General features: G+C 51.3%; 1 pseudogene; it reads right to left on the reverse strand.

The window, feature by feature from the left end:
* Nucleotides 1-9,328: 9,328 nt before the first annotated feature.
* LOC103300163 (microtubule-associated proteins 1A/1B light chain 3B-like) lies at nt 9,329-10,045 on the reverse strand (annotated as a pseudogene).
* Nucleotides 10,046-12,215: the final 2,170 nt, after the last annotated feature.

The raw sequence follows: 12,215 nt of genomic DNA on the forward strand, positions 1-12,215 counted from the left end.
TTCTAATTACCACCTCCAGCTTCCCCCAGCCTCCAATCAGGGCACATCTCAGGCCCTCCCCTTCTCCACTAGAAAGCTTCCCCACTTCCCCGCCTGCCTTGGAGTCTCTGCCAAAGGCAGCAATGGTGCTGACTCCCTTGCTATTATAAGCTCGGAAAAAAATAGCCTTTGCCTGTTCTCATTTGGGTGGTCTTCGTTTATTTTCGCACTTGCAAAAAAAAACCTCTCGCTGAGCTGAAAATGTAAGAGCATCCAAAAATGTTAAACCTTGACTTTGCTCAACCTTCTGTATAGAAAAAAAGGAGCACCATTAGGACAAATGAGAGGAAAGCAAAGGACGTGGTGAAATAAAGTAAGCACCACCAGTGTCAATAGGCAATATAAGAACCAGGCGCTTCTCGCTGCTGGTGCGTCTGAAATGCCACAGGCAGACTTAGGAATAGCCCTGCCATTTTATGAAAAGGCCATAATCACAGCTGAAAAGGAAGAGGGAAAGAAAACATCCAGAGAAGTTGTATATCCTTAGCTTCTGGGGCGCTGTCCCATCCCCCAGGATCTGTGTAGGGATTGGGGAAAACAGACCCAGGCATTGCTGACCCTAAGTATTAAAACGTTACTAACAAACCCATACATGTCCCGTGTTTTTCCCCTCCATGCTTCTCCCCTAGTGAAATACCTCTCTGTTGTGGTCCATTTATCTTAACATGTCACCGGGCCCGGCCTCCCTCAGACCCACGAGAGGATGGTGGAATCGTCCTCCATCTGGTTACCAGGAATTCTCAGAGCATCACAAGGACTTTCCTTCCGTTCCCTCCCATGTAGCAGAGGAGCACATTACGCCAATGAAACCCAGACCATTAGAAACTAAAGGACTCCTCTGCCAACACACTGACGTTTATATTTTCATATTTTGAGGAATTTAATTCAATAGTTCTAGGAATACACTGGAACTTTCCCCCAGTGTTTTGGCTGAGTTTTCACGTAAGTTTTAAGGCACAAACTGTTCAAATAAATCAAATATAAAAAGTTAGAGGTTTAGAATTAGGGCCGAGGCATCCCTAAAAGTCACAGGGTCAGCAATACTGCGGTGACAACAACACGGGGCTGCTCTCCCAGATTCCAAAGCTGGATTTCAAATGTACGGAGTAAGCCCTTGGGCTGGCACGCCAGCGAGAGTGAGGTGAGCAGAATAAAGCATGTATTGATGACTCAACACCCAGCGGAAAGGTCCCTGGGCCTCCATGGACCTGCACTCATGGCTATCCCCACGGCCGAGAAGAGATGATGGATGAGGGAAAGGCAGCTACTAACAGACGGTGCGTACGAGAGTGAGCTCCATGATGTTAATCGGTTGCAAAGGAGAAGACAGGCCATTAAATATGAATGCCAGGACCAAACTGATTACACACAGTCCTGTGTGCGGCTGGGGCGTCTCACCTTCCAGGGTACGCATTACCTGGGAGGTGTCACCAGTCCTGTCCCTGCTTTCTTAATGAATCCCTGGCAGCTCTGGGAAGGAGTTCTAATGTTTAAAACTCCCCACTTAAAGCGGTCTGCATGTGTCCTTATCCTGGTACCCAATGTGGTACCCACGTCACCCCAACCATCACTTCTTGACTGACAATATCTTGGCCCGCTCCCCACACTACCCCTGTCCAGGATGTGCTTCGACTCTTACCATTGATCATGGTCCTCCCTCCCCACTCCTCATCAGCCTCAAATGGGCAGTCGGACATCCCTCTCACAATCCAGGACTGCTGGCAACCAACTGCTCGCCTGCCTTCCTTCCTGATTGCCCATAACCACTTCTGCCTGCCAGCCTGATCTCCCCCTAACCACTCCCCTGCCAGCCTGATTGGTGTCTAACTGCTCCCCTGCCAGCTTGTTTGCCCCCAACTTCCCTCCTCTGCCGGCCTGGTCACCCCTAACTGCCCTCCCCTGCAGGCTTGATCGCCCCCAATTGCCCTCCCTTGCAGGCCTGGTCCCTCCCAACTGCCCTCCCCTGCTGGCCATCTTGTGGTGGCCATCTTGTGTCCACATGGGGGCAGGATCTTTGACCACATGGAGGCAGCCATCTTGTGTGTTGGAGTGATGGTCAATCAGCATAGTACTCTTTTTATTAGATAGGATTGTTTGATGGTCTCGAGTGGTCCTGTAGATGCAGGAGCATCAGGAACTTCAGACAAGACTGCAGATCGCTCTGGGAATTGCTTTGGGGACTCAATCCCCCATTCAAAGTGTTTCCGTTGTACCTGCCTCTTCATCAGAGAAGTGACGTGTGGAACATCATCTGGCTCCTTGAGCTTCCTTGTTTGGATTTCGGGTAAACAGGAGTTTCCTTTCTGGCTCTTCAGGATTAAACACGTTGGTCTATTATTGCAGTTTGAAGGAAAACAGCAAAGTCTCTAACATGGCATTTTGAGAAATGGAAACTGGAGAGATGAGCTTGAGGCATCTTTGATGACGTATGGCAGGGAAAGAAGTGGTTGAGGAACCTTAGAAAACGTGCCTCTGCTCAGAAAAGGGGTGTGGATGTGGAGGGGGGATGAGAGAGGCGTAGAAGCCAAACCGGCTCCCAAAGCACCAGGTCCCATGATAGTAGCCCGAGTCCCTCCCCGCAGCTGGAGTGGGTCCTCCAGGGCCCGTTGCCTGGGAGGAAGGCTCTGCTTGGGATCGGAGACCTTTATCTCTGTTATAATTTACACTCCATCGAGTCTGAAAGCTGAAAACACCTGTAGACGCAGAGGAGGAGGAACAACTTAACTCCCTCCAAAAGAGGAGCAAAACAAAACACTTATTGTTATCAAACTATTTTCTGTGGTTACTGTGGCCAATGGGCTACAGTGGGGAGTGGGAGGCAATGTCTTTCTGCATTGTACCTCTCTGATTGGTTTGAGACTTTCTTAACTATGAAAATATTGGGTAAAGGAAACACAGGATCGAAGTACAGGAATAATTGGTTTCTTCCAAGCATGAGGACATTTACCCCCAGTCTCTCCACCCCAGGCTCTGCCACCTCCCTATTCAGTGTCATGTACCCACCATGGCCAGACGCCCAACAACTTTATCCCACCAGCAGCTTCTCCCCTTGCTGCCTGCTCCACCCCCACCCCCCCTTCCCCCGTCATCCCTTCCCTCTTGCAAGAAATCCTTGGCTTGCCAGGCCTGGGAAACAGCTCTCTTATCCTACCAAAACCTACCCACTCCATATTCAGTTCCATCAGCTCAGGGCCTGCCTCGGCTGGCTGTCATGTTTGATAGATTCCTTCATGATAAAGTATTAATGCCTCAATTTTCTGCACCACGAAAAGAGATTTATAGAGTGATATGCATGTTCCACCTTTTTATCCAGTGATCCCACTCTTTGGCATACATTCCGAAGAAATCACCCAAAGAGGGTAGTGCTTCTGCCCCACTCAGACCCCCTTTGCAATGCACTCTCCCCGCCCCTGCCGGGTGTTGGCTGTAAACAGCTCACAGAGGACCCTTCTCCAGGGCTGACTTGCTGGGAAGGTGACTGCACCACTCAGGGCAGCCCAGCCCATGACTGACTGAAGTCCCTTTTGCCTCAAGAGGGGGTGGGGGGTTCAACTCTGTGATGCAATTTCCACCAGAGCCCAGTGGGATCAGGCCCAAGCCGACTCTGGCTGAGACCCCATCTTTGCTTCCCTTGCTCCCCTCCTACTCAGACCCCCCACCCCCCACCCCCCACCCCGCCAAGAAATCACATGCATCTGAATTCCATCTCAGGCGCTGCTTCTAGGGAACCTGATTTAAGACGCAGGGAAAAGTTATACTCCTGAAAAGGGGTAATTAGACAGTCACAGAGATAATTGGAGCGAAGCTAAGCAGATGCTGATAAGAGAGATCACCCTGAGGGGTGAAACTGGGGTAGGAAATTTGCGTTTCCCCATAAGCTCTTTCGTTCTCTTGAATTTACTGCCCTGCGCTTGTGTTACTACAATTAAAGTATTTTAAATTTAAAAACGAAATAATAAACATCCATCTCACCTCCAACTAACGTGATGGCGCGGCATTTAGTGGTCCCCTGGATTTCCTTTTCCAAGCTTGGTCCAGAAAATTCGAAAGTTTTGTGGGGCCCGGAACAAAAAATCTGTATTCCAGGTGAATTCCTCTCTCTAGCTGTAGGTAGATAAAAGACTCATAGCATTTTCTGCTAGAATCTGGCTCTTTACTGACTGTAACCAAATCCCAAACCAGAAGTGACAAAAGAATGGGGACTAACTACTTGTTACTACTAAGTACAGGTCATTAAGATTATGATCAAGCCAATCCCATGTCGCGGGCACCCAATGTGCTTTTAAATGAAGTGACAGGGAGGAGAATTTGAGGAACAGGCTGGTCAGCTGAGCTGAAACCCGGAGAGGCACCGGCCCTAGGAGGCCTGATCCAAAAAGAAGGCCGCCCTGCCTCTGAGTGTTTGGGAGGAAGGCCAGTCATCGCTGTGAGGTGGGCAGGGGCCAAGGAGGGGTCCTAAGCTCTGCCATGTGACTGAGCTGCCCTCGCTGTGGTGTGAGACAGGGATGCCAGCGGGGGGAGGCCTGGAGAAAGGGATGTGGCATTCAGAAATGTTAAAGGTGGAAGGATGGGTCTAAGGTCCCCACTCTGCCTTTTTTTTTTTTTTTAAATATATTTTATTGATTTTTTACAGAGAGGAAGAGAGAGGGATAGAGAGTTAGAAACATCGATGAGAGAGAAACATCGATCAGCTGCCTCCTGCACGCCCCCTACTGGGGATGTGCCCGAAACCAAGGTACATGCCCTTGACCAAAATCAAACCTGGGACCCTTCAGTCCGCAGGCTGATGCTCTAGCCACTGAGCCAAACCGATTTCAGCCCACTCTGCTTTCCTGCTGTGTGGCCCCACCGACATCCCTTCACTTCTCCATGTCTCATTGAGGGTAGTTTCCTCATCTACCTGCATGGCTGTCTGTGGTCTGACTACTTAGCACCTGCTCCCCTTTGTCTAGTAAGACTTCTAATTTGTGTTTAAGGATCTGTCCTATCTTCATCCTGCAGGAGGAGAGCTCATCCCCCATCAGCAATGATTGGTTCAAGGACAGGCACATACCCTAAGCCAGTCCAATCAGAGTGAATCTTGGGAATTCTTCTGTGGAAGCCACCAGAAGAGTTTTTTTACTCTTTCCCTCTGAGCGGAACCCTGAAGGTAGTCATTCTGCAGCCATCTAGCCGTCAATAGGGAGAGAGCCCCAACATGGAGCTCAGGGGTGGAGCCACAGTGGATGGCAGAGCCGAGAGACCAAGAGAAAACAAGTCCAAGGACACTCTTTCAGCTCCTGGATCATGTTGGACCTAAAGCCAGAGATGCCCCTAGATGTCCCCATTACATGTAAATCCTGATGCAGGGTACTGATTGCACCCAACAGAAAAAGTAAAACAGACAAGCGCTTCAGATGCTGAGATTTCAGATCACTACCTTGACCCCAGGGCCAGAGCTGTGTTAGTGAGGTCTTTCAGAGGGACTCTGTCCTCTGCAGCACTTGCCCCTCTAAGCAGTGTGTTCAGTAATCAAGCCATCCTCTGACTCACCCACGCTGGCCCGCTGAAGCTGGCAGTGAGGCAACAGGGCCCGGCCCAGCTCCCTGCAGTGGGAGCTGCGTGGGCGGGCACACAGGCAGGTGGCACTGGCCCAGCGGGCATGCCTGCAGGTGTGCATTGCCAGCTCTGTGCCAGCATGCTGCATGCTAGGACTGCCTCTCAAAGAGGTGTGTTCACAGGGGGTGTTGGAGACGTGTAGGCACGCCTCCAAGGACATGGAAGAACAGGATAGGAGCCTCATCATGGCCACATCCGGTTCTGAGGGCAGCAAGACCTCCTTGTTTGGGGCAGTTAGAAGGGATGTGGACTTGGTGTGCGCTTGGGGTGCTTGTGCCAGCCCTTCCCCCCCCAAAGGAGCTCATGTCCCCTCCTGGCATCACTGTCATGACAATTATAGCACTAACAACAGAAATACCCTCCACAGGGCCTCGGCCCCTACTTTTCTGTGCTTCTCAGCAGCTCACAGTGTGCAGATGTTGGAGTCGGGGGAGGGAGCACCGGGGTTGAATACTGGTAGCCATATAAACATGGGCAAGTGGCTTACCCTCCACAACTCAGTTTCCTCATCTTTCACATATGAATAATAATAGCACCAGTGCCCGGCCGATGTAGCTCAGTGGTTGAGCGTCAACTCATGAACCAGGAGGTCACAATTCAATTCCCAGTCAGGGCACATGCCCAAGTTGCAGGCTCGATCCTCAGTAGGGGCTGTGCAGGAGGCAGCTGATCAATGATTCTCATCATTGATGTTTCTATCCCTCTCCTCTCCCTTCCTCTCTCTGAAATCAATAAAAAGAATATTAAAAAATAATAGGACCAGCTTCATGCATTCTTGTGAGGATTAAATGAACTAATACCTCAAGGTGTTTAGGACCGGGCCTGGCTTGCAGTGAGGGCTGTGGGTCTGAGGGAGAAGTGTTATTGACAAGTCTGTCTTGCCCTGGCCGGTTTGGCTTGGTGGATAGAGCGTTGGCCTGCGGACTGAAAGGTCCCAGGTTCGATACCAGTTAAGGGCACATGCCCAGGTTGCAGGCTCGCTCCCCGGTGGGGGGCATGCAGGAGGCAGCCGATCAATGATACTCTCATCATTGATGTTTCTATCTCTCTCTCCCTCTTCCTTCCTCTCTGAAATCAATAAAAATATATTTAAAACAAAAAAAACAAACAAAACACACACACACACACACACAAAAACACCAAGTCTGTCTTTAGCTGACCAGCGAGGCTAGGCCTTGGACCAGGCCTGCTCACTCCCAGCTCTGCCTCTGACTCAGCCAGGAGCATGAGGCTGATGTTCACACACTCCAGCGAGGTTCACACAGGCACACTCACACCCTCGGAAGCCAGAGGTCTCTGGAGGAATGTCAGATGCTCCCTCTGAGTCAATGGCACACTGAACACTTTGTCATTAATTACAGTAGAGCGAGGATGTGTCGACATTTCCATTCGCCATGTCTACAACTGCCAGCGGCTAGGGAAACGGAACAGAGCTCACTGCAGTTATCAGGGCTCAGAGGACATTCCTGCGGGCTTAGTCCCCCAACTCCTGCAGCTCCGGCGATAAGGACAATGGGCAACTGGGAGTTCGGGTGAACACCTGACCCCACGTTCATGGTGGCAAAACATGTGTCCTGTCCATCCGCCGGTGAGTGAGGAGGGCCTTGAACGTGTGATTGCTACACTGGGGTCCTTGTGTCTTGTCACACAGCCTAGGTTTATATCAGCAGCCCCAGAACCTACCGGAATGAAATGGGGTCCATTGCCACTGGGTTGGCTGCCCAAATTCGTTAGCTTCTGATCCTTTGGGGACTCCCGTCTCTCCAACTGGGCGAGAGGACATGGGAACTGAGGGGAGACATTAATCACCCTGAATAATTAATTCTCCACTCAGCTTTGGGTGAGAACAAGCGGACAGTTCCTCTGGTGGGACAGCCTTCTTGGCTAAGCTGCTGCAACCGTCTCCAAACTGGTCTCTAGCCTTCGGATGTGCCCCTCCCATCTGATCCACCCTCAGGTGCCACAGGGAGGGCTCAGTGAAATATGACAATGCCATTCCCCTGCCTCTAAGACTCCTGTGACTGCTGCTGCCTAATGCTGCCCTGCTCAGTAGGACTTCCTGTGCCGATGGCTACGTCCCATATCCGGGCTCTCCAGTGCGATACCCCCTAACCGCAGGTGGCCATTGAGCACTTGGTATGTGGCCAGTGAGTCTGAGGAGCTGAATTCGTAGTTGCCTTTCATTTCAATGAATTGAAATTGGAATTCAGATTCAAACTGCCGCATTTGGCTAGTGGCTACCATATTTCCCGAGAAGGAAATCCAAAGTCCCAGGGGGCGTCCCAGCCCTATTTGAGCAACCTTCATTTTCTTGTTGTTGCCAGAATTCATTCAAACTGGGAATTCCAGCCATAGCAAATAACTTACAACTCCCCAAACCCTGTGCCCGCTTCACACCTCCGTGTATTGGCATCGGCTGCGCTCGCTGCCTGGAATGTTCTCATCTTCTGCCCAAACACGTCTGCATGCCGCCTGCCAGCCAAACAACCCTCCTTCAGGACACAGCTCCAGTGTTACCTCCACTAGCAGCGTTCTCCACCAGCCCCTGCCCTCCCCACGCAGGAGGAGCCACCCCTCCCCTTACGCAGCTGCACGGACATGCTGGAGGCTCTTCCCGTGCTAATAGGTTTCCTTCTGCTCCCCCTGGAGCAAAGGCAGACCCCTGGAGAGGAGGTTCTGTGTCGCGTCCACCTTGGGGCCTTGGATGCCCACCGCAGGGTTTGGCTCAGAGGGACCAGTCCTTAGGTGATGGCCAAAGAAATGAAATCATTATACTGGACATTTGTCATAGCTCAGGCGGTCTTGCAGCCAACGTCCTGTCTGATTCTATTCCAGTCGCTCTTTGGGATTTGTCTTAGTGTGTGGCCTTGAGAGCGAGGGAAATCACACGGGCAGATCCCCCTGTCAATGCCCAGGCCATTCCTTCCAGATACTGATGAGAGCGTGAGGGGCGCAGTGATGCCAGGGCAGGTGGAGGTCACACTCCTCGTAGCAGCAGCACACGGGCCATACCATGCCTGATGCCCAGCCTCCCGGAGCTCCAAGATTAGTTCTCCAGCCTGCCGTCTAACACGGGAGCCCCCAGTGGCCTTCCAAGTCACCGAGAGTGTTGGCTACCTCTTGCCAGTCAGCTACCAGGTGACACAGAACAGCAGTCTGCAGAGAGGCTCCTAGGTCTATAGAGCCCTGCAGGAGGAAAGGGTGTGTCCTGCGGTGAACAGGCTCATTGTGACAAGGCTCAGCTGTCACAATGCACAAAGCCGAGGTGGAAGCCAGAGCAGGAGGGCCCCAGGCAGCAGAGAGGGACCCACCTGGCGCTGAGGGTGGTGTCACTGACAGTGTGAGGAGGCTGGTCTGAGCCAGGAGAGCAGAGCACCATCCACTCCAGCCAGAGCGACTGGGTAACTACCTGCTGGGCCATCCCATGGGCTGGGGGAGAGAAGGTAGGTGACCTGGAGACTCCCAGTGATGCTGAAGCATCGTTCTTTTTAAAAAAAATTTTTTATTGGTAACTTAGAATGCAAAGTATTTTATTTTTGAACTTTAAAACAAGACAACCTCGGTTAAATAATATAGTTTTCCAAAGCTGAATGTGCTCGCTTGGAGCTCAGTTTTTCTGCTTAAAGTAGGCAAACAACTTTCTAAAACTCCTAGGGAAGACACTACTGTTTTGACGATCTGTGATTTTAGATGAACTGATCCAATCTCAGTTGGTAACATCCCCTTTTCCCCCATTGGTAAGGGTTTAAAAAATTCTAGAACAGATGCATTTTTCTAGTCTTACACTGACAATTTCATTCCAAATGTCTCCTGAGAGGCGTATACCATATACAGGAATCCATCTTCATCCTTCTCACTTTCATACACTTCCGATATCGGTGTGGACACACTCGCCAGGCTGTGCCCATTCACTAACAGGAAGAAGGCTTGGTTAGCGTGGAGCTGTAAGCGCCTTCTAAGTATCTCGATGAGCTCACTCATGTTGACATGACCAGGTACAAGAAACTTGGTTTTATCCAGGACAGGAAGCTGCCTCTCCCCGCGTGTGTCGTTCTATTATCACCGGGATTTTGGTCGGATGCTGCTCTCGGATAAGCCGGACATCTTCTGCTCTTGGTTCAAAGGTGCGGCGCTGCTTGAAGGCCTTCTCCGACGGCTGGAGCAGGCGGCGGGGCCGAGGTCCCGACAACGTCGACCGCGACTTCCCTTGTGTTTCTTCCTGAAGCACCGTTCTGATCGCGACTGGAAACTGACGGCCATGGTGGTGCTGTTGGCAAGTGTTTCTGGTTGGGTTTCTATTCTTTTAAGTAAACATCCTGGAAATACACTGTGAACGGAGAACTTCACTCACCCAGTCCACCACCCTGATGAAGGGCCTCCTCCTCTGCACAAGGGACCATGGCCGCATGCTTTCCCCCTCAAGGCCTCTGCCCAGGCTGTGTCCTCCGCCCGGCTTTCTTTCTTTGCCTCGTCGGAGCCTCCACCCATCATTCACAGATAGTTTAAATGTCACTCCCCGATGGAAACCCTCCTTGGCACCAGGTGAGGTCTCCTAGACCCGTGGTCGGCAAACCGTGGCTCATGAGCCACAGGCGGCTCTTTGGCCCCTTGAGTGTGGCTCTTCCACAAAATACCACGGCCTGGGTGAGTCTGTTTTGAAGAAGTGGCGTTAGAAGAAGTTTAAGTTTAAAAAATGTGGCTCTCAAAAGAAATGTCAATCGTTGTACTGTTGATATTTGGCTCTGTTGACGAATGAGTTTGCCGACCACCGGCCTAGACCCTGGGACCACACCTCGCAGCGCCCAGCCGAGCTCTCACTGTGCGGTTTGTCACTGGTGAACAGGAGTCTCTTCCTCACGAAGTGACGGGCTCCGTGAGGGCGGGGACAGCGCTGGTCCTGTTCCCAGGTGCACGCAGTCCTGCACAGCAGTGTCGGACACTCGAGAAGTAGTTGTTGGCCGAATGAATTGTGTAGCAGCTCAAAAGGACTAAGACACCTGCCATACCACACATCAGGCACAAATGTAGGTATTCGACATTTTATTCGGCAGCTCAAAAATATCAAAGAATATACCCTTGGGGAGAATGGAGACATGAAGCTGAGCACTAAGTCTACTCAACGCCATGCCCTGGATGGGACCCTGAGCCAGAAACAGGGCCTTTGTGGAAAAACTGGGGAAATCGGAATGGACTTTGCAGTTTAGCTAACTTTGTACCGATGTCAATTTCTCCATGTTGACACACGCCCCATAGCTATATACGATGTTAACTCTGGGTGTTGTATATGTGGGAATTCTGTATTAGCCTTGCAACTTTTAGGAAAATCAAAACACCTATTCCAAATACATGGTTTCTCTAAGAAAAGAATTCATCCCATTTCTTCTTCAAAATAGAAAGTTCTGGGTAGAGAGATGACGGGTGACTTTTGTCTTTATTGTACCTCCTCCATTTTCCATAATAGCATGCGTTGCTTTCCTAATTAAAAAACAGTGTCGTGTGAAAAATAATGAAATAGCTTGGTTTAGAAAATATTCGCGTGTGTATGTAAGTTTTGTTTTCAATGGAAAAGATCACATTGCAAAAGCTATAATGACCCATCAGCACAGTCCCGCATCAGAACTGGATTCTCAGTTTTGTAGGTAACCGTTCCCCCGCCAAGATAAGGCCGCTAAGCTGCAATCGGAGCCGGGCCGTCAAGTTTTAATGCAGGTGCCCGCTTGTGTTTCCTTCAGACCGGACAGCAAGCTCCCGCTGGCACGTGCTCAAACACACAGCTGCTGACATGGATCACATGCGGGTCCTCCTGGGGCAGTGCGGGGTCCCCTCGGTTCCCTGAAGGCCTCTGGTCATTGTCACATGTGGGATGGGGGAGGGAGACGTGCAGTCCGGCGGGACTGGGAAGGTCATGCCTCTCCCGTCACCTTGTCCACACCCTGTGACCCCCTCTGAACCTCAGCTGCCCGCTGGGAGAGGGGGAGAAGCTGCCTCTGAAGCCGGAAATGCGGACCGGGTGCTCATGGGAGCCTGCTGCTCTTGAAGTCATTCTAGATAGGAGTTCGGGGGGAAAGTGGGTGGCTCCTTCTCTTCCTGCAAAGTGAAGCAGAGAATGAGCTACTCACAGTCAAGTAACCAACTGAGGAGTCGAACAGGACCCAGGAAAGCCGGGGTTTTGCACCGCCCCGTCCCTGCCTCGCGCCAGCCTATGTTCTCATTCTGACCTGCATCAAGGACTTTGTCCTGATGGCCTCTGGGAAGTTGAACGAGCTAGTCTGAATCCTGTTATGGTAAAGCTTTCTTCTACCATATTGGGGAAGTGCCATTTCACACCGAAGGAAGTGACATGGGCTTCTCTCTCTCAGAAGAGACTCCCTGGTCCCACAAGGTGGACAGCAGCCCTTTGTCCACTGCCGACTGGACTAGGAAGCAGCTTGGAGCCTCCTGCGATTCAGGACCACATCTCTGTCTGAGAGAAGCACCAGGATCACCTCCCTCCTCCTGCTTGGGCGAGGGGGCCTGGCTTGCAGGGGAGTCCTGACCCCACATTCAGGCCCAGCTCTGGATTGCTGGCTGCTCCTCAG

The sequence above is a fragment of the Eptesicus fuscus genome, chromosome 18, assembly GCF_027574615.1.
Source record: "Eptesicus fuscus isolate TK198812 chromosome 18, DD_ASM_mEF_20220401, whole genome shotgun sequence".
Taxonomy (NCBI): domain Eukaryota; kingdom Metazoa; phylum Chordata; class Mammalia; order Chiroptera; family Vespertilionidae; genus Eptesicus; species Eptesicus fuscus.